At 34.7% G+C, this 23,702-nt stretch overlaps 1 pseudogene; it reads right to left on the bottom strand.

Annotated features, from left to right (window-relative positions):
• Window positions 1-5,553: 5,553 nt before the first annotated feature.
• The window catches only part of LOC140862110 (uncharacterized), a 28,240-nt pseudogene continuing 10,091 nt past the window's right edge, over window positions 5,554-23,702 (bottom strand).

Raw genomic sequence — 23,702 nt, 5'->3', positions numbered from 1 at the left:
ATATCCCAGTTCCTAATACTTTTAATTGTCAAATTTATTTGAAATGAATAATGAATATAAAATTCTGCTGAAAAAATAACATTTTTTTTTTCAAAGAATGCCGGATTTAATTAATTTTTCAAATTTTCAGATAAATGCATTAATATTTTTAAAAATAGCCATCGCGTATATTTATTTAAAAGGGATGCACTCGTCCAAAAGTTATAGTCATTAACATTATTAAAAGACAGTTTCTAGTCTCGTTTTCTATGTATTTTCTTTTGATGATATGGTGGATGTTTGATATGATTAGTTTCTTTGTATAACTTTTTTAAAAGGTTTTAGGTCTTGTTTGGTTTTAAAAGTTAGGCCAAAAAAACACTTTTTTAAGTGTTTTTCAGTTAACAAGATGTTTGGTTGACCAAAAAAGTGCTTAAATAAGCATTTTTTAAGTCAAAATTATAGCTTTTTTAAAAGCAAAAAATTGTAGCTTTTAAAAGCACTTATTTTAAAAAATCTCTACAAAATCCAAACGAACTCTTAATTGGATTAGTCTTCTTTCTTCGTTAGGTTTCTTTTTTTTGAAAAAAATAAACATTAACAAAAGATAAAAAAAAATTCAATCGTTCTAAACAGTAGTCATCGTTGTGATCATTGTTGCAACCCAACAGACAACAATCTATCTAAATCTCAATAATTGTACTCTTCGGTGAGAATCGAACTTGTGAATTTAGTTTTGATACCTATTGTATTTGTAGGTTTGAATTTTTGTCGTTTTACCAAAATCTTTAGCTCATAATAATGGTGTAAATCAAACCTTTTTAACTGTAGGACTACTCAAGCATCACATTTCAATTACTTTATGCATTAAGGATAATTATTGCACTCCAAAAACTTTTTTGAAATAAAAATATTTTAATACTTCAATAAATTGAAAAATATATTCTTCTGTAAGGGTATTTACTAAATTCCTCTTGTTCAGGATCATGAATAATTCGTAATATGTCTTGATGATTTTATTATTTAAATAAGTATTTTGATGGACCCGTTGATCAATATTTGGAAAACGGGTTAGTCATATTCATATTTGTAATGAAATATAATATTTTTTGAATAAAAAATAATAATTTTTCATAAATAGCCCGTTATCCAAATCAAGATTAATTAACAAAAAATTACAATTAATCAATAAATAGTGGAAAAGTTTGTACCAAGTACATAAAAGAGAAGGTTAAATTGAAAACATGCAATAGGCATATTCCACACATTCCGTAGCAAACAAGAATCGAAATCGAGTATAAGAAAAAGAGAAGTGAAAAGAAACAAAAACATTACCAAGAACCTAGCTCCAAGGAGCTCAAATTCACTTTTATTTTATTGCTTGACAATATATTTGTGTAGCCAAAATGCAAGGAATTATATAACTTCATTAGCATATATGAAAAAAAAAAAAAAAATTGGACCAATTTGCATGAAACAACAATGTATGTCAAACAGTGAATATATACATTAATATATACAAAAAAAAAAAAGAAAAAAAAAGCATCAATTTGCATGAAAACAGCAATGTACAGAAACCCATCAGTTCGATTAATACCAGCATATACATCATCAATAGATCCTCCAACATGAAGCATATATTTCCATCTGCAATAATCATTGCAGGAATGATTAAATTTCACAAAGCATAATAAAGAAAAATGTTTGAGGTATAAATGAGTGAAAACATTATTGGAAAAATTGAAAGTGTTATCACAACAAGATGAAACAAGACAAACACATCAATGCAACCTATCCATTAAAGATTAAGGAAACATAAAAATTGATGACTCAAAAAGTCCAACAATTTATAACCGACAAATCTATTGTCAGAAAGAATTCAGACACCTTGAAATAAAAATAAATATATTGCATCCAATATTAGAGCCCGAAATTCAAGGTGTAACATTGCAAAAAGAAATAGTTTATTTAGATAGTATAACATATAAAAATAAATTATCATTGATTTTTTTTAACATTAAGTTATTTTTATACGCAGTAAGTAATTTGTTTAAAAAAAATCCATAATCCAGTAACTTTACACTATATTATTTTCGATTTTTTTTTAAAAAAAAGGAAAAGAAGAACTTGCGTGCAAGAAATCTAGTAATTAATGGAATAATAATGAGGATGATGTCACGATGATTAAACTAAGATGCAAAGGTATTTCAAATTTTCAGTGGACCTCAATATAATTTAATCCAGTCCACATGTTTATTTTTTGGGCTTCCGTTTAAGATTTGTCGATAGAGTCATGTTTTATTTAGCTTAGTATAGCGGCAAATTTAAATAGGCTAAACAATTTAAATTATGTAATGAATGAAAACTAAATCCGTAAAACTGAATATAATATTATATTTCTAATATGAATACATATCAATTAAATTAATTATTTATTCACAATATATCTTGATTGATGATTAAATTGATTAAATATAAAAAAATATTCATATAAAATATTTGAACAATATATCAGTTATAATATATAATTGAAAATGACATAATTAAATTTTAAAAATTATACTATTTAATATGAAAATAATATATATAATTAAATTAACTATTAAAATTAGACAATATAAGCATAATACTAGGGATCTGAATTTTTATCAATAATTTTTTTCAAGTAAAATTATCCCAAATAAAAAGGAAGAATCCTAAGAGTGAAGAACAAGAGGGAAAAAAGATATTTTAGTATTGTAACTTTACATTTTTCTCTTTTTAGTCTTATAATATATTGTCAAATTAGGTATTTGTCCGTTGACTTTTTAAGTGTTAGCTCTTTTGATCATATTTAATCTAAGTATCCAGTTTTGATCGGAAAGCTTTTACTAGGTTATAAAATTCGATCATGCGAAAATAAATTTGGAGAATTGTCCTATTTTTTGCGATCATCGTCCTTTTTTGTAAGTTTGCTCTTTTTTAAAAGAAAATTTATAATTTGTTTTATTTAATGAAATTTTATATAGCATTTCACTGAGATTATTCCTCATAAAATTTAAAATCCTCAAATTTGTTGTCATTTTATTGTATTTTACAGTTTAATAAAAAATTCCTAGTTAAAATTAGACACTACCGGGAAAAAAAAAAAGAAGAAAAGATCAACGTTACCAATTCCCACATTTGATTAGTTCTAGCTAGAACTACAAGAAGGCAACGAAAAAAAATAGTCTGTCATGATTAATGAGATCTAAGGTAATAAACAATTCAAATTCAAATTCAAATTCAAAATTATGACAAAGTATTTAGGCAGTAGATTAAGGCGAGAGTTTAATAATGAAAGTTAAGCAATCTCTTGTTAATAAGAAGAGTGAAATATCTATCGAGTGATTGAGGTTTTGTTTGGACATGTACTTTAAAAACGTTTTTTTTATTGTTTTATAAGTGAAAAAAGTTTAAAATATGTGTTTTGATAAATATTTTGTAAATTATTTTTGAAAATTATTTTTTAAAAGTGTTATTCAAGTAAAGTTTTTTAAGAACACTATGTTTGAAGATGTTTTTAACATGAAATCATGGAAACCAAGGATAAACAAACGTAACTTTGAAAAAATTAAAATGTTTTTATAGAATAGTTGTCCAAACACATATTATTATTAAAACAACTTTAAAAATATCTTATAAAATTTTTTTAAAAAAAACATTTTTATAAAAACGTTTTGTAAGTAAACTCAATAAATAAATTAATTAATTCAATCCATATTTGGTTCCAAAAATATATTAATTGACACGAACATGAAGGTCTGAATTCCCGAGGTTTAGCTGGTCCTTTTTTATCTTCCTTGCAGAAGAATTGGCTGATTCACTACAGAGTACTAATGAAAGTGATCCAAGTGTCTGTATTTCTCCAATACCTGGTGGGATCTCTTTCAAGAATTCAAGAAACTCGAGTTGAAGTTTCTCGAGGCGTGGGAAGTGAGAGCTGTCTGCTGTCCACTCCTCAACATCTGAAAATGTAATTCTCAAGCACTTCAATTCCAGAAATTGTCCTTTTACAGGATTCCATTCAAGCCCTTTTACTGCATGATACAACAAATTAAGAACGTCAAATCTTCCCAACACACTCCGCAGCTTCTCAAAGTCAACTTCTTGAGCGAACGTGGAAAGCAAACACTTTGCAGCACATTCTTCTCACTGCTCTCCAAGAAAAGTGATTCCAGATTACGCAAATGGGCAAGATTGTGATAATCCCATCCAAACTCACTCATGCAAGTAATTCCCAGTTTTTTTAAGTTTGGGATTCTATGGACAACCTTGTCTGTACACCTGAAATTCCTTATCTTATACAGTGTTTGCAGGTTTTTCAGAACAATAATATCTCCCCTGTTGTAATTGATGCTCGGAGGATCAGGCAAATAAAAGTCTCCTTCCATTTTTAGATGCCTGAGTTGCGGCATTTCCCATATTTCAACCGGTAGATTTATTGGCCTCGTACCAGAAATGGTAAAAGTCTGCAGATTCCATAGTAGGGATACAGATTCTAAGGTATTCAACATGTTCTTAAACATTGTAAACGTGAAATCAATGTGTCTAAAGTTAATTAATCGCAACATTTCTTCATCAGAGCAAATAGAAGCCCTTTTTAGTACTTTTCGCAGTCTATGCTGCTTTGCGATCGAGGATTTAATTTTCTTTTCCTCCTCGGAGCTTCGCTGAGTAATGAGCCGACGCTTATCATGGATGATTCTGCTACACTTCTCCAGGCTATGGTTCATAGTTACACCGAGAAATTTCTCCTTCAGAGCTTCTCTGACGCATAGGTCTCTTAAGAGATCGTGGATGGTGCAAGTTTTCATTTTGTTGCTAAACCCGTAATTATGAATCATGATGAGATTTCTATCTATCAGATATTTTAAATTATCCTCTGCAATTTCCTCCAAACTTCTTGATCTTATATGTTTAAGAAGATGTAGTTCATGAGGGGCACACGAGCGAAAATCATTGGCCACATTCGCTAGTCTCGTAGTGACCATTACGAGACTATCACTCGACTACCATTGTTATTATCCGGAAAAAACCTCTTTATACAATCCCAAACCTCAATACTCCACATGTCATCCATCACAATGAAATGTTTTCTATCAAAGAAACTTCTATGCAGACGTAATCCTAATTTTTCATTATTCTCTTGAGCGATTTCTTCATCTCCCCCGCAAGAACTCCAATATTATTTAGTAGGCCAAGAAGAATTTTGTGGACTGTATATTGTTGAGATATTGTAACCCAAGCATGAAGATCAAAGTAGTTCACAATTAATGGATTGTCGAAAACATTTTTGGCGAGGGTAGTCTTCCCAATGCCACCCATCCCAACAATTGGAAGAATCTGGAGATTTGATTCGTCTCCAGTGAGTGCGTCCATTATTTGAATCAAATCTTCATCAAATCCCACCATAGTATTCTTTCTATGGGAAGCACCTCGTATGAAAGAACCAGCAGTCGCAGCTTTTGTTGGTTGCTCCATGATTTTGATTCCTTCAGTTTCCTTAATCTTCATCACATATTTCTTCATAGAACTGATTTCTTCTATTACTTTCTACCAATCTTGACTGAATGGAATTTTGACAAATTCCAAGTGACAAAATCTCCCGATCCTTCTCCTTTCGGCTTTAGAATTTTGAAGAATTTGATCCGCCGCAAGACTTTCAATTATATCTTTTGCTGCATTCGCTGAGCTTGCAATTTTTTCCTCCAATCCCTGAATCTCGTCCCTCCTCATCAGCGAAAAATCTTCAAGAAACTTTTGCAAGAAAGTGATATTTTCAAGGAGAGAATCGATCTGGGCTTTGTCAAGAACAGCCATTTGGCGCGGAATCAAGTGTTGCAACAAATGATCGAGAATATGCCCGAGAGAGAGAAGAGATGCATAAGCTGCAATTGTTGATTTCTGATTTCTCAGTGACCAAAAACTCAATCAATCTGTGATTTCTTTGTATTAACTTTTGTTCCGTTAATTTGGCATCCAGTTTGAGTGTGATCATTGTTAGCCCAATAATTGAGTCTCTTTCCGTAAAGCATGATTTTTTTTTAAAAAACAGTAAAGCATGAAATTTTATTTTCAAAAAAGTTTCTTTAAATAAAAAATTGGATGACGGTGGTAATTGATGTAGCAAAAAATTGATATTATCCGATTAGAGAAAATCTGGGTAATTTGTGGAGATTTGGATAATCGGATTAGTACTTGAACTGTTCCAAAGACCGAATTTCGTGGGTTGTTACCTGCATCACAAAGCAAAGTGAGTGGCGTCGGGGTTGCCCAGCGAATATACTCCGACTCTCAAGTCAGTATTTACTCTTGAGAGCGTACCTTAAAAATGAGAACTTGAGCTATTTATAAATAATTGGAGAGTTTCATGGTTTGAGACTCTTATGGGCTTTTAGTAATTCATGAACCTTGATAAAGTGCTCAAATAAATAACTAAATAATATGGGATCCAAATGAGTTGAGTCACTGGGCTTGGGCCCGATAGAAAGTCAAATTGAATAATAACTCATCAGTACGTATATAAATGATATTACAAATGATATTATAAATCACATTGTAATTCCAAAATTATCTTAAATACATTTGTGAAATACTTTTTTCCAAATAAACAATGCAAGCAAAAATTTGAAACAAATTTCCAAACTAAAATAAACTAAAAGGCTTATGGTATTTGATAGGCGAGTAAATTTTTTTTTAAAGATTATATTTGTAATATGTTATAAAAATTTAATATGATAAAATTTGTGTCTTTGGTTTAATCATTGAGATTTATTTTCTTTCGCAAAAATTAATATCCGTTTGTTTAAAATCTTTTTTATTGTCAAATTATTTGAATGGATCATGAATATAAAATACTGCTGAGAATAACTTTCCATAAACATACGATGATTTAGTTAATTTTTCAAAATTTTAAAGATAAATGCGTTAATATTTTTAAAAAATAGCCCTTGTGTATATCTAGTTATTCACTATGAAAATATAAATTGTGGGCAAAGTTTGTGCATGTGTTTACTACATTACCCAAAAATCTATTCTTATTAAAAATTATGGATGTTAGGAAAATTTTTTGCATTTTGTATTGACTCCATTACCAAAAAACTATGAATTATATTTATTAATTGCATGTGCAATGTTTGGGAAAATAATATAAACATTAAAATCAAATTTGGGATATTCAATTTTGTTGAGTTTTTTATTCATTAAATCAATTTATTTATTTTTTTAATCATTGAATACAACATTTGAATTGATTTTCATCATATTACTAAAGTCATTTTTAAGAAAATATGAGAAGAAACATGAGAAAAATATAATGAAATTACAGTATAATCAGTTAGTTTTCACAATGTCGACATCTTTCCCGTATTTTCAATTAGAATATATGTTATATTTCTAAAACTAAAAAATTAAATTAAATTAAGCACAAAATTTTACCCCTACCATAAAAAAGAAAGGATCTAAGAAGATGGTTGTAGTTAAAATAATTGGTTGAAAAAATACTTTGACGTGCACACAAAATGTATGTGCAAGACAATAAATAAATTATTATTATGTAATAATATCATGAGATTACATTATAAATAGTTAGTTTTTACCATGTGGATAAATTTCCCATATTTTCGATTAGAATATTTGTTAGTTATCTAAAACTCAAAAAAAAAATAAAAAATTGAACACAATTTTACCTCTACCATAAAAAGGGTGGATTGAAGAATATGGTTGTTGTTAAAAGAATGGGTTGAAAACTATCTCAATAAATAAGGTGAAAGAATGAGTGAAAATACAATATAATTTAGTTTTCGCTTCTCTTTCATTATTTTAAAGATTATTTCTAAAATTTCACTTAAAAGTACCAAATAGTTTATTTCATTGATCAGTGAAATAAACTATTTTGATATATTTTATTTATAATTATTAAAAATATCAGCGTCATTTCTCACTATCACAATAAAATAACCAATCATTTAAACAAATTTTAATGATATTTTTATTTAAATTTTTTCAATAATATTTACGCTTATACAAAATTTGTATTGAAAAATCTAAATTTCGTTGTTTTGCATAATCTAAAGTGCTAATATGATCTCGCAGTGTTCAACTGATATCGCAAAGTTCAAATATCACAGAGTGCTAAACTGATCTCTCAGCACTCAACTGATCTCGCAACGATCAACTGATCTGACAGTGCTCAAGTGCTAAATCTTGGAAGTAGTTAAACTGACTATATGTAATCTGCTCACATATTCTGTAGTGACCCTGTATTGAATCGCCTACTAACTGAAAACTCTGGCATGCATTAAATTTAAATAAAGCATAATTATTGAACAAAGTAAAACGTGTGGAAACATAACCCATAATTTACATATCAAAGCTTAATACAGTAGTTCTAAGCTTAAATGTAATAGTGATACAACCAAATCGAAAAAGACTTAAAATAAAACTATCTGAAACATTATACAGCTATATCGAATCCTTCTGTATAAAATATCCCTTCAAGACTCCTGCTCCCTAGTCCTGCCTCGAACTCCCTGCCCCCTCCATCCTGTGATCTGCCTCGTGGAATGGGGTGTCCAAGATAACAACTAGGACGTGAACGACTAACGCCCAGTACATAAACATGAGTAAAAATATGTATATGATGCATGCAATCGTGATGACTGGCAACTGGTCATCTATCAAGTCATACTCAGTACAGGCGCCACATGAGTGCTGCAACCTCGCGGATCAATCTCTAGATAAAACCACACTCGTCTAGTACACGGGAGTAATCAGACATATATGTTCCCCGCCGTCGCGGTACTCCCAGTGATAGACTGGGATAGACTATATACAAGTATAGAGCTGAGCGGCTCTATAGTCAAGGTATAACAAGGTACAGACTCAACGTCTATGTGCACATGACATATGAATATGGAAAACTGTAAAACATACATCATGCCACATAATAATGCCAAGTAAATGCAACACATAAACATGTATACTTGCTGACAATCTCAGTCAATGTGTACGTACCTCTAGGCTAGTTCAAGTCTTAGTAGGACCTAGGTTTCAAGACTATATTCAAAAGTTCACCGTATTTTATAAGCCTTAACTAAGCTAATAAATACTCCCAAAAATTAATAAGATTTTTGGACCATACCTTCGTCCGTAGTCAGCCCTTTGGAGTCGCTTGTCCTGGATGACTATAACAACGCCTTGTTATTCCAAAACCTTTTTATAAACCGATAGGGCCCTCAAGTGTATAACTCACACTATATAACTGAAGAAAAAAACTCGGGAATTTGTAATTCAAAATGAATACAAATGAGCCCTATTTATAGCCCCCAAACTCGGCCACATTCGGAGCCTCCGAAATCGGATTCGGAGCGTCCAATCCAGCTCCATGCTTGCATGTGTGACACGCCAAGTTTGGAGCGTCCGAAGTCAGTTCGAACCGTCGAAACTGCTCTATGTCCGACGCTTGTCAAAACTCAAGGCTTAGTCATCGTGAATTGTTGGCTGAAGGAGTTCGGACCATACGAACAAGAGTTCGGATCGTCCGATCTTGTCTTAACTCCAAAGTCAATAGGCTCATGTTCGGAGCTCTTGATTTGCATAGTTCGGATCGTTCGAACTGGATTCGGACCGTCCGATCCTGCCAAAACTTTGGAAGTCAAATTCTTGTCTTTGAAGTCCAATTAAGTCCTTGAATTGGTTAATTCCTAACCCTTAATTATGTTTAACATATTATTATCTTAAAATAGAATATGAGTTACTACATTCTTCCCACCTTTAGATATTTCGTCCGCGCAATAAAATCTAAAGACAAATTAAGATAACAACATGAAACAGAAAACCATGTTTTATTACAACAAACTTGTAATTACACTGATACATGGTAATTCAAAAATACAAAGCAAACAACTCAGGATATTCTGCTTGCATACGGCTTTCAGTTTCCCAAGTTGCTTCTTCTACGTCTCTGCGCTGCCACTGTACCATCACAAATGGTATAGTCTTATTTCGAAGCACTTTCTCTTTCCTGTCAAGGATACAGAGTGGTCGTTCAATATACGACAGATCTGGCTCTAGCTGTACATCAGTAGGCTGAATAATATGTGATTCATCAGATATGTACTGTTGATGTAACGACACATGAAAACCATCATGTATACTGGAAAGATATGACAATAGCGCCAAACGATAAGTGTAGTGACCCGTATCCGAAATTAACGATTAATGAGTAATTAATCGTGTAATAATATTTAGATTAATTAAAACACGATTAAAGAAATTCCTGATGAACTAACAGAGTCCAGAAGTGGATCCAGAACACTCGAATTATGCCAAAAGTTCCGAAGGATCGGATGATCCAAACCATGTTCGGAGGATCCGAACTGTGAACGGAGCCAAGGATCGAAGGATACGAGCAATTCGGACGCTCCAAAGCCAAGTTCGGACGATCCAAACTTGAGCAGGGACATGTGTCTTCATATCATCGGATGGCTGATGTCACGGATGACGTAATATTGAGTTCGGACTATCCGAAGGACGAGGTCGGACCATCCTAACAGTGTTTGGGACAGGTGCATGGTTGCATGCGTTTGGATTGACGCGTGGGGGAGATCGGACGATCCGATGAGGCGATCGGATGGTCCGAAGCAGATCGGACGCTCCGAAGGCATGATCGGATGGTCCGAACATGTTCTATAAATATGAGGTCCGAGCTCCTCATTTGTGTGAATTTCGAATTCCTCTCCTTTGCCCACGTGGCTCTATTTTAGGGCTTTGGGTACTCTTATTTTAGAGTTGGAGTTGGGAATATATTTTAGCATAGTCAGACAGTGTCTAACATAGTAGCGGAGCAGTGCTTGGGTGTGCCCCTAGTTTCGGGATAGTCACCATCAGCGGGCTGACGACGGACACATGTATAACTATGGTCTCCTTAAATTATTTAGGAGTACGCAATAGCTTAGTTAAGGCCTTTAGAGCTTAATGAATGATGCATGGGTATTTGCACTGTAGAGCTGATGATAGGCTTGGAACCTAGAGTGGGACTACTAGGACTGCCTGTAGTAAGGTACGTAAGTACTGACTGAGATGACCAGCATGATATATATTATATGTGTTGCATGAGTATGTGCTACGTGTTTTATATGTTTTACGAATTTTAGCACATGCATGTTTTTACGGTAGACTGCATATGATGTGAGTCATGACAGTTTCCATCGGTGATGAGTTACTCCTTATGGATTCATGTCTGGGGAGACTCAGCCCCTGGTTTTGCTATCACTAGGAGCGACCACGACGGTGGAGTAGACGCTATAGTTGATAGGGGAATATAAGAGCGGCACCGCAGACTAGCTATCCGGCACAGCCCTGTATATTCCTGGCGCCCCTGAGTATACTATTTTACCCTGGTTTTAAACACACTTATGTGCTGCATATATTATATATATCATTGCTTATGTATTGAGCTTAGAGCTCACGTTCAGTATTTTCTGTATGTCTGGACACCCCATTCGACGGGGCAGGCGTAGGTGCAGGATTGAGCACCAGAAGCTTGGAGCAGCCAATGACCAGTGAAGACAACATAATTATCTGTAGGTCTTTACCCTTATGATTATTTGTAATTCGATTGGTTTGTATATTGGTTTATTTTACCTATTGTATTTCTGCCGGCCAGTTTTTATTTAAGTCTTCCGCAACGATTTATTTTAAATGCATGCTTAATTATGCTATAACTTTGATTAGGTAGTAGATCCGGGTTGGATCGCTATATTTATTGATATTGGAGCATGCATGCAAGAGACTTGGAAAATAGTATTGAGACTTTTTGGGTTATCCTTGTAGGATTGATGAGACCATGTAAGAAGCGATGATGCGGCGATTAGGTTGCCCAAAGACTATCATCATCGGCAGGATTTCTAAAGATTTGGCTTATGGGATTCCAGCAAGTACGGACAGGAGCGATGGATTGTGTCCGAGTTTTCAAGACTGCTACTCATATGGATCCTAGCTTTGAATCGAGTAACGGATGCCAGAGGCAGTGGCAGACGATTGGTGGGGACTAACTTGATGTTTGCATCTGTACAGTCATTACCATGATGACACTACTCTGAAGATTCTCCAGTCGTAGTTGGAGAGATTGTCATATAGACCTTCACCAGGGAATGCCAGAGCGATTAAGGCATGACTGGTTATGAATGTAAGGTCATTAAACTCATGCAGAGCATGGTTTTACCGGTATGCTTGTATCGATGCTTTCAATAGGCACACGGAAAACTTCATGTTCAAAATCATGATATATATACAAGAAGAATGTTGACGGTAGATCGTGAGCAGAAGAGGTCGACTGACAGGCACTGATGCAGAGCATAGCTGGTTAGCGAGCTAGAGTTATTTCTCCAGAAGTCATGGCAGTACGAGATGCCGAGAGATACTAGGCAGGATTACGCTTGCATAGATGCATATGTCAATGAGAAGCTTCATGCTCAAGAAACGAAGACTAGTACGATGATTTTAAATACTGTATTGTTGTAGTTTTAAACAGTATTTCAGTTGTAATGAATCATCATACTTTGGTTGTATCATTTCAAGTTGGTTGTACACTTTCATTGTATTTTGAATACTGTATATATTACTTGGGATTGTAATAAAGAAATGTACATAATTTGAAAAAATGATATGTGTATTGTTATTTCAGAAATTCGTGGATGATTGCATGATTCTGCTAAGGCTAGCATGGGTCTAGTTGATTAGTGTTCAATTGTGGTAACTCATGGGAATTGAGTGGGCCGATTGTAACTGTGTGACTTGTGGTTAGTCTAGGATTTTCCTAGGATTGACCTAGTTAGTCAGTGGGCTAAGATAGTGCCAGCGATGAGTGGACTCATCTAGAGGCATAGGAATATTGTTTGGTTTAGGACATTGGGTTTTGTTCTAGGTTGTTTCCTTAGAACAGTAGGTTGTCTGACCTTCGTTAGGTTGAGACTTGTGATGATGTGTTTTCAATCAAGATTCCAGGTCCAGTATATGCCAAGAGTTGTGGACTATGACCATGATTAGATGTGATGGGACGCGACCCTATGCCAGTGTTAGTCTGGGAGTCCTTGTACTTCAGAGGTTACCTGAGAACCTTCGTGCTTCAGGAGATGGCGATGGGAAGGCTACTCAGTCTAGTGTTTTGGTAACAGTCACGACGAGGTATGACCTTGGATTAGGTATCAGGCTAGATATCAATGATTCGATATCGTCTGGATCTTTGTCAGAGATATTAGTTGAATGTTCTGCTATGAGAACCAGTCTTGGAAGGATTTTCTTGACAAGTGGGTACTCTGAGCAGATAGGTTTTGACCTATGAGATACTGCTAGACTAGTGGATCTAGTAGGTGATTGGATTCTCTTGTGATAGGACTATCAAGGAGATGAGGTTGTAGATTGTTTGGGACATTGAATTGGAGGAGAGTATTTTCCAGCGATGAGATTTTTCCTCAGTGTTGGATTATATCAGATGCTAAGGATTGTACCGGACTATTTGAGGCATAAGGGAAGCGTGGCCTATACCGCAAAGCCTTGATGGTTGTCCAAGTGGGTTATCGTGGTAAGCTGCCCCAGTCTTGAATTATTGCACAATCTTAGCGAGGGATATAATCAGAAGCATGTCCGGAGATTTTGGGAATATTTGGGATTCTTTAGGTATAATTTTGGACTTGATTAGCCGTGGCGTTCTTTTTGAATGAACGAGGCAATGGATAATGAGCCCAGTGATGAGCGCATTTTGTATGCATTAGTTTGTGATAGGTTTATGTCTATTTTATGTGCATTCATATTATTTTTATGTATTTTTATGTGTTTTAGTGCATGTGTGTGTATTTCACTCTCCCGGTTGATTTTGTAGGAAAATGAAAATTTGAAAAGTGAATTACGGAGCAGCTTTGTTCAAAAATTCAAGTTTAATTTTAGAAGAATCTAAATCTAAGCTTCACCGTTCAGAATGAAGTTCAAGATGTTTTGAAGCGGCTGTCAAAATTTCAGCTCGATCCGACGGCTAAAACCTGAGATATGAATTTTTCAAAATCGTCGCTTGCACACGAGTCAGAGTTCCAGAAGTCTGTTTTTTTGTTCTCCGCGCGCGCGAGCGAGTTCTGGCGTCAATCTTTTCCGAAAAGTCCTTGTATTGGAAGGAAATTAATTGGTATGAGTTTCGAACCATATAAATAAAAGATATATCATATTTTTTAGGGTTCCGAAGTTCCAGAACGCAGACAACACAGAGGGAGGCGGCTACAGGCTTGGGAGAGAAGATTTCTCTTTTCTTTTCTTCTTCTTATTTTTATTTTTAATTATTGTTTTCAATTATTGAGTAGTTTTTATTCAACCAAGACGGCGTGATTGGGTCGAACAAATTTATGTAGAAAACTTGGATGTTTGTTCGGGATTTTTCAGAGTTGATTTTATTTTATTGATTGTCAGATTTATATTTGTCTTGTGAATAGTCTGATCAACCGTTTGCTTGCATGTTAATCGATTCCAAGTCGACAGAGGAGGTATTGATTTCGATCACTTTGATAATCATTATATTGTAAAACCGACTAGAAATAGAATTCGGTTTCAGTGTGCGGTTTATGTGTAAAGTGAATTTTCACAAATATTTAATGCATTCAAATTTGATTAGAATTACGAAAGATTAGTTCGTCAATATTTGAATAGGTTTGATTGTTTTAGAAATAGTCCTTTGAACAAGTTAGGAGAATTCCCGTAATTTAAGATTAAATCTGAGTCCTGAATCGACTACTTGTTACATGATTTGTTCGGTACCTACGTGCGTCTTTGTTGTCTCGTTTTAATTAATTTTATCTTCAGATATTTTATTATTTCTTAACCAGTTTTTATTTTAAATTCTTATTTTATTTAAATCAAATTACTTTTTATGATTTTGTCTAGATTAAGCTAAATAATTAATTTTTGAGAATTGACTGCAGTCCCTATAAGATCGATACTTGGACTCTCAGTCCACTTTACTATTGCTTGACCTGGTGCGCTTGCTAGTAGATTTATATCACACCGATTTAGCCGGTCAAGTTTTTGGCGCCGTTGCCGGGGACTGTTTAGTTAATATTAGGATAGATTATTTGCTTGAGACTAGATATTTTATTATTGTTATTTATTTATTATTTATTTTTAATTTTATTGTTTCTTTCTTGTGAGTTACTTGGAGATGGATCATCGACAGGTGTTCACAAGGTTTGGCCAACAATACTTGGAGCCTTTCTATGCTGCTTGGGGAAGATTCAATTATTTGGCTAACAGGTTTCGATGTCATGATTTTTCGAACTACACTCTAGTTCAAATTTTTTATGGTGGTTTGGATGAGCCAACAAGATGTTGGGTAGATTATGGAGCTTTGGCCACTGGCAGTCACTTGTTCAACAGAGATTACGACAGTGCGATGCACTTGTTAAATGATATGACAGATTTCGACTACCATTGACATTGTGATCCTTCACTGCAGGGTTGAAGTCACCAATATCCTCCAAATTCAACTCCACAAATTTTGTGAACCAACCTTCTGAAGATTATGTGGCTCAGTTGGAGAACATTGTGCGACAGCAGGCAGAGACAAATAAATTCTTAGAAAGCCGTATCAACTTTTTGAGTCATCTGGATGAACAACTTGCGCTCTTTATAGAACCATCTTCTGAGATTCTCCAAGAGACTGCAGCAATTTATGCTGATCAGTTATCATGGGCATGTTGTAACACCCGAAAATTTTTATACGTAAATTCGCATGCATAATTAGGGAAATTAATTATTTAAATTTTTAGAAATATAAGTTAAATATTACTTATGTGTTATTATGTGTATTATGTGCATGTTTTAAATTATTTTAGTATTTAACCCATAATTATGGAAATTTTAGACTTTTAAGGAATTTATTATTTTGAGCGCGTAGACGGGACCGTGGACGGATGAGATATCAATCTTTTTAGCCAAAAATATTTTATGAGTCTTATGAGCCTTAAAATAATATTTTAAAGTATTTTGTCAAGAAAATTTTTGTGTTTATTTATATATTTATTTAAGGGTTGATTTTTAGCCAAAATAAGCCATTTTAATGACTTTTATTAAATTTTAAAAATCCTCTAAATTATTATTTCGGAATTTTTGGTTTATTATCAGATTAATAAGTTATTATTGAGTTTTTAAATATTTATTTAGGTATGATATTATCTCAAATTAGTTTTTATCCTAATTTAATCCTATTTATAAAATTTTAAAACTAAACCTATCCTACCCTACCCTAACCCCACTCAGCCGACAACCCCTTTCCTCCACCTCCTTCCTCACATTTCAACAGAAGCAAACAACCTCCATAGCCGATTTCTTCAAGAAAATTTAGAGTTTTTCGTAGATTCATCGTCCCGGAGCCGTACACGTGGAAGCTTCGATTTAAATCAAAGGCATGTTTAATTCCTTCCTTTAACACCATATAAGCTATATAACCTGTTTATGTCCGATCACATGGTTGTGTTTCTGTTTTTTTTTGTTCATGAAGATATATGGCTAGAACCCGTATAACTATCTTGTTTGCTTGATTTTCATATGCATGGCCACGTTTTTATGAAAGGGAATGGATCCGGCTGCTCACGGATGATTATAGACGTGTATTAGTGTCCTTAGGATCGATCTGGGTTAGAATTTTAAGGTGGAACAAGCTTGAAATGTGAGTTTTACTTTATATTGCATCAGATCACGCAGTTCAAGGGTTCTGTGGAAGAGAGGCTCGTTCTCCTTCCTTAGGCTATGGTTTGATGTAAGATCGGTTTCATTGGAACCCTTAGATGTTGGCTAAGTTTTTGAAATTTTTCTCACGGTCATTGGTGGTCGGAGCAAGCGGCACGATAAAAAATACAGTCGCTGCTCCTGTCTGAGCGCAAGCTGGGATCAGCCTTAATGCGAGGCTTCGTTTGGACTACTCAGGCCACAGTTTGGGCTGAATTTTGTCTTGATAGAAACCTATAGATGTTGGCTATAAGTGAGAAGTGGTTTGAGGGACAAATATGGTCGGAGTAGGGAGAACGATTGGTTTTGGCCGAGTCGCTCACCTGCGCGTGCGAGTACAGATGATGCTTGGTGTTTGGGTTCGTTCTCCACCTACGATGCATGGTTTGGGTTGGTTCTTAGCTTTTTGGAAAGGTCTCGAAGTGTGCTAGCCAGTGATGGTGGATCGCCGGCCATTGGGTGGCCGGAGATGTCCGGAAACAGGCTGTAAAGCCTGCTGCTCATGGTCGAGCCGAGGGAAAGAAAGGGGGAATCGGGTTATGGGTTTTGGTTGTTTTCCGAGTCGGGTCAGTAGTGTAGTGGGTCGGGTCAGTTGGGTCCGGGTCCGGGTTAGGTGGGCCGGGCTCGGGTATTTTAATTTTTAAGTAATTAATGTTTTAATTGATTTTTGGGCTTTAAAATTAGTTAGAAAATTATTTGGGCCTCCAAATAATTTTATTTGGGCCTTAAATAATTTATTTAAGTTAGCCCAATGATTTTTATGGGCTTGGGAGCCTTTGAATATTTTTGGGCCAGTCAGTGGATTTTTGGGCTGGTCTAGAATTTTATTGGGTTTAATTAAGTTAATGTGCTTAAATATTTTTATTTAGTCCCAGTTAAGTTAATCAAGTTATTTGGGCTAAGATATGATTATTGGGCTTTTATTTAAGTTTAATGGGCTTAGAGTGAGTGACCAGCAGTCTGGACCAACCCATGAAAAAAATAACTAAGTCCGGAATATATATTTAATTATTTTATGCATGCAGTTTATATTTTAAGTATAAGTATATTTATTATGAAAATTAATTAAATATATATTACGAACATATTTTAAGTGCTGCATATATGAAATTTTTTTTATGATGTGTTTAAGTCTATGAATCGAGCATGAAAAATATTTTTATGGAAATTGAAGTTATGTGGCGGCACAGAGGTGGTTTACCACCAGCACAGAGGTAGTTCTACTACCGGCATAGAAGTGGTTTTACCACTGACACAGAGGTAGTTTACTACCAGCATAGAGGTGGATTTATCCACCGCCATATACGATGGTTCTCAGACTGATCAGTCGCTCATGTTTACGAGCCACATATACGGATATAACCTTCACAGTTACTTATGATTAAGTCATGCTCTATTTACGTATGGATTATATGATTAGTATGATGGATGTTACGTTATAAGATATGGTATGCAAAAGTTTACAGTGCACATTTTTAAGAGCATGCATGCATACTCATGATATTATATGTATTAGTATGATTATGTGATGCATTATTTTTAACCCTTGTTATAAAGGATTAGACATGTTGAGCCCCTAGGCTCACTACGCTTATATGGTGCAGGTGAGTGTGATGATTCGTTTGTAGCTCCTACCGGTGGCGAGAATGTATGAGCAAGCATGGCAGTGGCCCCGTGACTGTCGCATTGAGTCTTGCATGTTTGAGTACCTTTGAGATTTTATAAAACATGTTTCGTATTTTCAGTTTTCAGTGGTTGAACGAATTAATTTTATTATTTTTATTTAGCACGACGAGAGATTTTCAGTGGTTTAATATTATTATTTATTTAAGTTTTTATTTTAAAGAATTTTATTTATTAGCAGTATTTTTAATGTTTATACATATATGTATGGGCATATATGTATAGTATTATTCTTAGTTATTTAAAAAAAAAAATTTCCGCATATAATGTTTATACATATATGTATGGGCTAGCTAGCTCAATGGTACCAGGATTAAGGGAACACTACATTTATGACCTGGAGTGCAAGGTTCGAATCCTGGGGAGGGCAAAAACTCCTCACCAGGGGGGAGAAGATCATGAAAGCAAGAATGAACTGGGCCAGCCCAGTTCATTACACATGTGATCCTGCAGCAGGAATTGAGCCAGATCATGAGAAAATAATTTCTGAGGAATCTTCTTGTGAGGATGATCCAGAAGTGACAGTGGAGGAGGAGGAAATATTCAAGGTGAAAGATTTGACCTCGTCAATGGACTTTACATGTACACCAATTGAAGATCGTTTCTTGCCATTGACGCCTACTCCACAGTATTCCATCATCTATGAGCTTCAGCCTAGATTCGGAGTCTCCTTCCATACTAATCAGTTCATGTCGAGTATTGCTGGACCAAAGAGTTTACCGTGTCAATATCACGCCAAGCTTGAGGGCGAAGGAAATCAAAACCCATACGTAAAGTCGTATGATTCTTACTATGGGTGGCAGCCTCTCTTTGATGGTTGCTTCTGCATAGTCGGACTGTAGACTATAAACTTAGCGCTGAGTGGGAGGCATGATATGAATTCTTAATGTATGGAATACAAACACGACTATATTAAAATCGTACCCTCAATCCAATAGCAAAAAAAATCAAGAAATTTGCCCAATCTTGAAAACAATTAAAAGTTTTGGATTATTCACCTCTAGTTTACTTGAAACTAGCAACAAACAATCACGAAGAAAACAATTAATCACAACGGGACCTTCAGAAAACCTGTTTCTGACAACTCACGAGGATAATCAATCGACAAACGCCACAAAGTATGAACTTTGATAAGTTTGATTTTTGAACAAAGCACAAAGCTTCAAAGAAAATTTTAGAGAGAATTTTATGTATAAAATCTGAAATCTTAATTGTTATTTAATAATCAATGTTTGTTGTATTTATAATACAACTACAAAAATAATGAAAGATATCGCAAAATATATCTAAAGATATAATAATATCTCCTAAAAGTTTTCTAGTAGGAATAAAAGACTTAAAAATAGCATAAAATATCAAAATAAGCATAATATCTCACACACACACAAACACCTTTGGTGTGTATAAAATACGTCGGGGCGGGCGCGCTAGGGTGTGGCGCGGGCACGCCGAGAGTTCACAAAAATCACAGGACAAGGCACGGGCGCGCCGTTGGTTCACAAATAACAGGCGCGGGTGCGCGATCTCCAGACGCGGGCGCGCTATAGCTTCGACCTTGGGCTTCAATTTCTTCACTTTCTTGAATTCCTTTGACCTCAATAAGATTATAACATCCTCCAAACTGAATATCAGGAAATCCAACGCCCTCTTGTGACTTCAACATCAAGGATTGAAGTGCTTCCTTGAATTTCTGAGTTCGGCCTCTCGTAACCGGTTCTCCTGGCAACTCCAACGGATCCTTGGCCACTTGATCAACATGTGAGCCATCCATGATTGCATCATCTTGCCCTTCTTGAAAATGATTTGTCCTCAAATCTTGATCATCACCTACATCAAATGGAGATAAATCAGAAACATTAAAAGTAGCACTGACATTATACTCACCTGGCAAATCCAATTTATAAGCATTGTCATTGATCCTCTCCAAGACTTGAAAAGGTCCATCGCCTCTTGGTAACAACTTAGAACGCCGCTTCTCCGGAAAACGCTCCTTTCTCAAGTGCAACCAAACCCAATCACCGGGTTCAAACACGACCTTCTTTTTCCCTTTGTTTGCTTGCTTTGTGTATTGCAAGTTCTTTTTCTCAATGTTCGCTTTCACCTTCTCATGAAAATTTCTCACAAACTCAGCCTTTTTTTTTCCATCCATGTTAACCCTTTCACTCATAGGCAAAGACATCAAATCCAACGGGGTTAAAGGATTAAAACCATACACAATTTCAAAAGGTGAAAAATTTGTAGTAGAATGCACACTACGATTATATGCAAACTCAACAAATGTCAAACATTCCTCCCAACTCTTCAAATTCTTTTTAATTATAGTATGCAATAAAGTTCCTAACGTCCTATTAACAACCTCAGTTTGACCATCCGTTTGAGGATGACATGTAGTCGAAAACAGTAGTTTAGTACCAAGTTTGCACCATAATGTTTTTCAAAAATAGCTCAAAAAACGAGTATCTCTATCAGACACAATACTCCTATGCATTCCATGCAATCTTACAATCTCATTAAAGAATAAATCTGCAACATGAGAAGCATCATCAGATTTATGACAAGCAATAAAATGAGTCATCTTAGAAAATCGATCAACCACCACAAACACAGAATCCCTCCCCTTCTTAGACCTTGGTAATCCTAAAACAAAAGCCATAGAAATATCTACCCACGGTTCACTAGGAACAGGAAGTGGAGTATACAATCCATGTGGTTGTGTCCGAGACTTAGCTTTTCTACAAGTCACACACCTCTCACAAATATTCTCAACATCATGCTTCATATGTGACCAATAAAAATGTTCATGCAAAGTTTCATAAGTTTTAGCCACACCAAAATGTCCCATTAAACCACCCCCATGTGATTCCCTAACAAGTAACTCACGAATGGACGATTTAGGTACACACACAACTTATCTTCCTTGAACAAATATCCATCATGCATGAAAAATTTATCCTTTGGACCATGTAAACATGACACATAAATCTCACCAAAATCAAGATCACTAGCATATAAATCTTTCATATACTCAAATCCTAAGAACGTAGAATCTAGTGTAGATAAAAGCACATACCTCCATGATAGAGCATCTGCTACCACTTTTTCCTTCCCTTGCTTGTATTTGATAACATAAGGAAAAGTATCTACAAACGCCACCCACTTGGCATGTCTCTTGTTCAGCTTTTGTTGTCCTTTGAGATGCTTCAAAGACTCATGATCCGTATGAATCACAAATTATTTTGGCCTCAAATAATGCTGCCACGTTTTAAGCACACAAACCAAGGCATAGAATTCCTTGTCGTAAGTAGGATAATTCAACGCTGCTCCACTTAGCTTCTCACTGAAGTATGCAATTGGCCGTCCACCTTGCATCAAAACTCCGCCAATTCCTACACCTGTCGCATCACATTCAATTTCAAAACTGTTAAAAAAATCAGGAAATACAAGTAAAGGTGCATTAATTAATTTTTGCTTAATAATATCAAAAGACTTCTCTTGCTCCTCGCCCCAATGGAATGGAACGTTCTTCTTAATCACCGCCATCATAGGAGCCACTAAAGTGCTGAAATCCTTCACAAATCTCCTATAGAAACTTGCAAGACCATGAAAACTTCGAACTTGACCAATAAAAGTAGGCGTTCGCCAATCTCGAATTTCACTTACCTTGTCCTCATCAACTTTGACACCTTGAGCACTCACAACAAAACCAAGAAACACAAGATCTTTTGTACAAAACACATACTTTTTCAAGTTAGCATACAAATGTTCAGCTTTTAGTGTGATTAGCACAATTCTCAAGTGTTCAACATGCTCATTCAAATTTTTGCTATATACCAAGATATCATCAAAATATACCACAACAAATTTTCCAATATAAGCACGCAAAACATGATTCATCAACCTCATAAAAGTACTAGGTGCATTAGTTAACCCAAATTGCATAACCAACCACTCATACAACCCATACTTAGTTTTGAAAGAAGTTTTCCATTCATCACCCTCTCTCATTCTAATTTGATGATAACCACTTTTAAGATCAATTTTACTAAAAATACTAGAACCATGCAATTCATCCAACATATCATCTAATCTAGGAATAGGATGCCTATACTTGATGGTAATGTTATTAATGGCTCTACAATCCACACACATTCTCCCTGAACCATTTTTCTTAAGAACCAACAAAACAGGTACAACACAAGGAGACATAGACTCAAGCACAAATCCCTTATCAAGAAGTTCACTTACCTGCCTTTGTAGCTCTTTTGTTTCCTCCGGGTTACTCCTATAAGCTGGACGATTCGGCAATGCACTTCCGGGCACAAGATCAATTTGATGCTCAATTCCCCTCAAAGGTGGTAATCCTTGAGGTAGATCCTCCGGAAATAATTTTTCAAATTCCTGCAAGAGAGAAACAACATTTCTCGAAAGATTTCCGGCTATATCACTTGTGTTAAGGAGAACCTCCTTATAGAAAATCAACACAAGGGGAGTATGAACATGTAAAATCTCTCGCAACTCAATCTTTTGGGCTATATATATATTTTTTATCGGCCTCTTTTCTCTCAATTTTTTTTCATTTTTTTTTTCTCTCAATCTTTTTTTCTAAGGCCATCTCACTTTTTTGTTCACTCTTTTTTTCGGCCTCTTCTTTCTTTTTCTTTTTTCAAATGATCCTCCAACATTTTTTTTGGAGTCATAGGCAATAATACAACAGACTCTTTTTTCATAGTAAAAAAATAACGATTTTTAAAACCGTCATGTATCACCTTCCTATCAAATTGCCACGGCCTACCCAACAAGATATGACAAGCTTTCAAGGAACGACATCACACAACACTTGTAAGGCCCGAAAATATTAAATTATTAATTATGGGATTTGAGAATTAAATTCCATATTATGGGCTAATATTGATTTAAGAAGTTATGCAAATGATAGATTTAATTTCCGAGCCAAAAATATTTAATTTGAGAATTTACGGATTTTGAGAAGTAAATTCTGAGAATTCTTAAATTAAAAGAATAAATATTCGATTTGAATATTTATGGGATTTAAGATTAAATTCCATGTTTCGGGAATTAAATAAGATGAATTTTGGAGATGAAACCCGATCAGAGACTGATTTGCAAATATAAGTTTGAAGGGCTAAAGTGCAAACGGCCAGGATTATTTAATTAATCCGAATTTATTTAATTTTAATTCAAGTCTATTTAATTTGGGAATATTTAGAGTTTTGATTTTAATTCTAATATTC

The sequence above is a fragment of the Henckelia pumila genome, chromosome 4, assembly GCF_033568475.1.
Source record: "Henckelia pumila isolate YLH828 chromosome 4, ASM3356847v2, whole genome shotgun sequence".
Lineage (NCBI taxonomy): Eukaryota > Viridiplantae > Streptophyta > Magnoliopsida > Lamiales > Gesneriaceae > Henckelia > Henckelia pumila.
The sequence above is the reverse complement of the archived record's forward strand: the minus strand, read 5'-3'. Positions and strand labels throughout refer to the sequence as shown.